This window comes from Chelonia mydas, chromosome 11, assembly GCF_015237465.2.
Source record: "Chelonia mydas isolate rCheMyd1 chromosome 11, rCheMyd1.pri.v2, whole genome shotgun sequence".
NCBI lineage: Eukaryota > Metazoa > Chordata > Testudines > Cheloniidae > Chelonia > Chelonia mydas.
Window position 1 is genome coordinate 30937717 of NC_051251.2, and position 5785 is coordinate 30943501.

The window sequence follows — 5785 nt, forward strand, 5'->3', positions numbered from 1 at the left end:
CATGGCATGAGGATGAAGTGAGGTATTTCACAGGTGACGGTCAGTTTGCCAGTAGGTGGGGCCTCAGAAAGATGGTGACACCAGGCAAGCCAGACAGACAGACAAGGAAGTCAGAAAACTGTTCCAAATTGGTCCCCCAGCAAGTGGGCTCAAATGGACAGGCAGCACTGTAGCTGATAAAGGCACTCCAGAGGTCCCGGAGGCAGGGGGGATGGAACAATTTGTATAGTGAGGGTGCTGAGAGCCATTGAACCAATCTATAAAACCTGTATATGATGGAAACCACTTCAAGCCATGGGGTGTAACAGCAACCCCAACACCCCTAGTTTAGCACCTCTGAGGAGGTTCTACCACACATATCCCCCATCAATCTGTCACTACACACACTGCATACTCACAAGATATTGAGCACCATATTGCAAACAATGCGTCAGACTCTCTCCCCTGATCTGACTCCTTTATGCCTCTTTGGTGATACAAAAGGGCACGATACTGGTTGTATGTGGCCAGATGAGAATTCACCTGACAGAGAGGATGTCTCCGCTAGTGTAAAGTCAGAGCAGGACTGGGACCACCATCCATTCTTACGTAGGCCGCCACACAGATGGTTGATTTTTATAAATATCCATAGCTCGAAGATGGAATTCTATGACTGGTTCCTTTTCCTTGCACATTTTCCCTGGTATTGTTTCCACTTGCTGCTGGGACATGTGAATGGGTCACAGCTGTTTGGGGTTTTTTGTTCTCTTTGTTGTTGTTTTTTTTGAAGTTCTTAGGGCAGCTTCTTCACTGCTTGGTTCTCAAAATATTTTATTCTATGGGCAAACAAAGAAGTCCATAGACCACAATTTCAGAAGTACGTCACAAATAGAAAAGGGGCAAATAACGTGCCATAAATCCAAATTTGAGAGAGAGACCAGCTACCATTTGGCTACAGTTAAACAGTTCAAGAGGAGAAAGGAGATAGAATACAGGAACTTTCCAAACACGCAGCTCTTTGTGTTTCTTATAGCTCCTGTATAAAAGTTGACATTACCACTTTCAGACATCAGCAAAGCAGAAAGATGGAGTGTGAAGATGCCTATACAAGTATAACACAAGCCTGAAATGCTTGCCAGATCCACCAGCCTCACCTCCTTTGACCCTAACAGCCTCAAATGTGTGAGAGAGAAAACAAGGAGTTACCTATGCTTCACCAGAGTTCTGAAGCTGATTAATGCAAGAAATCCTATCTAGCCTGCCAGCACAGAACTGCTGCTGCTCTGCCAAGAATGCCATTTTCTGATGGCCAAAACCAGCCTCTGGGGGAGTCTGAATGGTCTGATGGAAGTTCTCTGAAATTAACTTTCATTTTTGTTCAGTATATGAAGATGAACATTTGAGACTCATGAATGAGTGTCAAACGAACATTAAAGTCATCAGGATTTGTCATCTATAGTGGTTAGTACAGGCATGCTCTTGAGATCTTGAACAGAAGATTCAGGGCTTCAGACTATCACAGAATCTCAGAAGTTATATATATTTTTTTTCTCAACATGTCCTTCCTATGTACCTTTAAAAAGCTATATATGTCTTGAATTCCCAGCCACCAAAAGGAAATTCCAGCACATAAAATCACAGGAGTCATGGATCACACAGAATATGGATAGTGGTGGATATGGATAATTAAAGTGCAAGAAAGTTTAGAGGACCTCTGCCAAAACTTCAAAATAGGGCAGAAGTTACAGATTCTAATTCCTCTCATCTTCTGCTAGCCAGATGGATTTTCAGTGCGTTCTTTTTAGTGTCCATATTATGCAGGGGGGATATGATACAGTGTTTGATTTAGATCTGTTTTGTACTTCCCTTTTACTTGTTCAGTTTTAGTAAAAACACCCTGGGGGTGGGAGTGGAGTGAGTGGAATCTCTCAAAAAGATAACTGACTCTAAATGATGCACTGTGGAGGACACAGCAGCCATATATTCATTTTTAAGCAGAGACCTGCTCCCTTTATCACCCTGAAAACTAGGATGACAAAACAGAAGCTTATAATCAATAACAATGTATTTGGGAAATGGTGAAAGGGGCCCCCCTTTCAAAAATATAAAGCAAGTAGAATGTAATTGCTAGCACAATTCATTTTCTTAGCCGTTAATCTCTTTTCAGATGTAGTAAGTCCATTTTCCCCCGATACCGAACTCAGCTGTTTCCGGTGTCTAGCTCAAAAGGAGATTTGCCTTAGCTCTGGTTTCCTGTACAACTGTGAATCAACTGACAACTGGCCACAAGCACCAGAGTGTGAAGAGCAGTAAGGCCGCGTTCAAGATGTTCTTTGCACGGCAGCATGTATGTGAATTCTTCAAGCTACTCTAACACAGTGGTTCCCAACCTGTGGTCTGCGGACCCCCCAGGAGTCCACAGACTATGTCTAAGGGGTCTGTGAAAGATAGACTGAAAACTGACTGAACGGAACTCAACTCTACAGACAATAGATTTTCAAAGGGGTCCACACCTCCATTTGAAATTTTGTAGGGGTCTGCAAATGAAAAAAGGTGGAGAACCACTGCTCTAATGGATAGCCAGGGAAACATCTACTTCACATAATCACCATTAGGGTTGCTAGGGAATACACTTATTCTAATTTTTAAAAAATAATATAGGGCCTGATCTTGCATTCCTTCTCAAGCAAAATTCCCAGTGACTTCAGGACAACCCCACAGTGTTCTGCAATAGTATTACAAAACATGGCAGGTTACAAGTGTGTTGTTATATGCTTTTGGACAATTACTGTATTGTTTTTAAAGTTTGCAGCAATGTAGAGCACACAATTTTTTGTGCTAGGAAGGAAACCTTGAATGGCTTGAAGAATGAACTACCTAGCATTCATTTTACATACTGAAGAGATTTGAAGCCTCACCCAGCCACTTCCCAGACATTATTCTAAAGTCCTTCACATTCACAAATCCTTTCCTGTGGTGCTTGTATACTGGTGCTGTTCAAAATGAACACCAGAGAAGGCAAGTTTCAGTAGCACAAAAAGTTTTTGAAACGCAGGTGGTCAAATCACCAAAATAGGTCACAAAACCGTGAAATCAGATTTCAGACCCATAGGAATTGCCAGACTGGTAAAATTACCAGTGGGCTACAAGCGGCCTATTCCTGATGCTTTGGAAAAAGGTGCCAGAATCCTCACAAATTGACTTATTTAAATCAATGTAAAATTTCTAAAAGGGCGAGATTTCCCAAGTATTAATAGCCTACACAAGACCATCCACACCCTTTAAAGTCCCATGCAGGGTCTGCACAGCAGCTGCAAAAGGTGCAAAGCAGATCCCTATGTGCCATGGAAGAGGTCTTTATGCTGGCTCCAAACCCAACCCCAAATTTGTTTTTAAATGGTGGCATTATCGTGACATTTGCTGCCATATTATTATTCACTCTGCTTGTGTGTTATACCCCTTCCCCCGTTCTGTGTCTGTCTGCTACTCTTTGTTTATATGGTGCCTAGTACAGCGAGGTCTGGATCTTGGTTAGTCCCTAACACTGCCAAAACAAACAAAAATAATGATAATGAATCTGCTCTTGACCCAGATTCTCCACACAGGTCCTGCTGTTCCAACCCCGAGGCTGAAACAGTGACCATGGAATAACTGTACTGCAGTACCATGGCCTGCCCATGAGTTGGGGGTTGAACTCCATCATCCCAATCCAATGTCTTTTGAAGTCAATGTGAATTTTTCCACAGACTTTCCCTGGCATTGGATCAGGCCTTAAGTTTCCTGCACAAGCCCAGATGCTGGATCTGCACAGTGGTGAAATCCCACCAATTACTTGTGGGGTTTTTTGTTTTGTTTTTTAGCCAGTTTCACAAAATTATGCCCAAGTTTGCAGTTTTAATTCAGAAAAAATGTGTGAAGCAAATCAGATATTCCCCAGGTGCACGATACAGCTCATCTGTTTCAGTCACTTCATAGTCCCTGTCTTCTACAAGTTCCCACTCTCCCAGCATTACCAAAGGGTGACTGTGTCACAGAAACCCTTCCTGCAGATTTAAGTTTCTTCATGGTGTTCTAACCTTGGCATTGTTGTACTTGGCGCAGATGGAGTCTTTTCCCTTTATGTATAATGTGGATAGAGATGGGCCCAAATCATAGCCCAGAGCAGAACATAGAACTTTGGTGGGGTTACAAGCTGGATCCAGATTGGATTGAGCTTTGCAGCGAACCCTTATCTCCATAGTGGGCTATACAAGAACCAGACCCAGATAATAACCACTCCATTCTCCCATCCATTGTCTGGTTCATATATTTAGACTGACAGCTCTTTGGGGCATGGACTTTTTCTTACTTGCACAGTGCCTAGAACAATGGTACCCTAATTTTGGTTAGAGCTGTAAGGCTCTACCATAATACCTACTACTCAGTAGCATAGTGGTAAAAGCAGCAGCAAGTAAATTAACCTAACCACCACATTCACCAAATGAGAAGTGGGTAAACTCCATGTACCCAGGTTTATCCTTGATACACTACTATACTACAAACACAGAAGAAAATCAGGCTACAATTTTTCCATTCAGGACCATTGCTGTTCCCCTCCAGGTTTAAATAGAGGGGATTTAGCCATCAGTCACAATAACTGCATCCTGGTATACCTTAGGCGCCAACCCTGCAACCCTTGAGCTCAATGGGACTGCTACCATAGTGAAGTTAAACGTGTTTGCAAGTGTTTGTAGGAACGGGGCTTTCAGGACCATCTCTCCACTTTCCCAGGAGTACAGCCAGGGAATTAGAGTTAGCTATCAGAATGTGCTATGGTGAATAAAAAGAAAAGCAAAACACTGGATTTTAATTGGAAAGAAAAGACAGATTGGGGAAACGCCCCTAAAAATTGTGCAGGCATCTCAGACTTGGGGGCAATGTCTCACATCTACAAAGAATTTATTCCATCTAAATTACCATGCAGTTGCAGAAGATCCAAACAAATCTTAAAGAACAGAATACATCCCCTTCTCAATTAAAGGATGTAACTATGCCAGAAAAAATGATTTCTTACTGAGTTTTGTATTTTTATTTCTTGCTAATCCAAATCATTCCCATCAGGCTTTTTTCATGCAGCTAAATTCTCTTGGCAAACGAGCCCCGTGGAACATAGAAAACTGAGAATTTACAAATCAGTCTCCTAGTTCCAACAATATCCCCAGAGGTGAACTTTAGAACCATGGTATACTGTAGTCTCCTTAGCAAGACCAAGGTGTAAACATACTGGCAAATCAGAGTGGGAGGGGATAAGGAAAATGACCGACCTGAACTACAATTTTAACTGCCCAGTATCTGAGTACCCAAGAAGTAGACTGACTGAATACCCAACATATGATAAAGCTGCTCTTCACCTCATCGGCAATCCCTCAAAGTTGAGGATGATCTCTGTGACAGATTCAGTCACAGAGACCCTCTTGGGACTGTCACCTGATGTGCTGAGACTATCTCTGAGCCCATTTTCTCTCTCAGTTTGGGCCTCCAGAACCCTGTCTTGTTGAGCCAGATATGCTAATCTGCTGCAACACAGACCCAGGGTCTGACCCACGCCCCCAAAGCTGCAGACTTAACTGAAAACGGCTTAGCAAATGCTCCCGTCTCTTGCACCCAGAATCCCAGATCCCTATGGGATCCAAACCCCAAATAAATCTGTTTTATTCTGTATGAAACTTATACAGGGTAAACTCATAAATTGTCTGTCCTCTAACACACAGAGAGATATGCACAGCTGTTTGATCCCCAGGTATTAATTACTTATTCTGGGTTAATT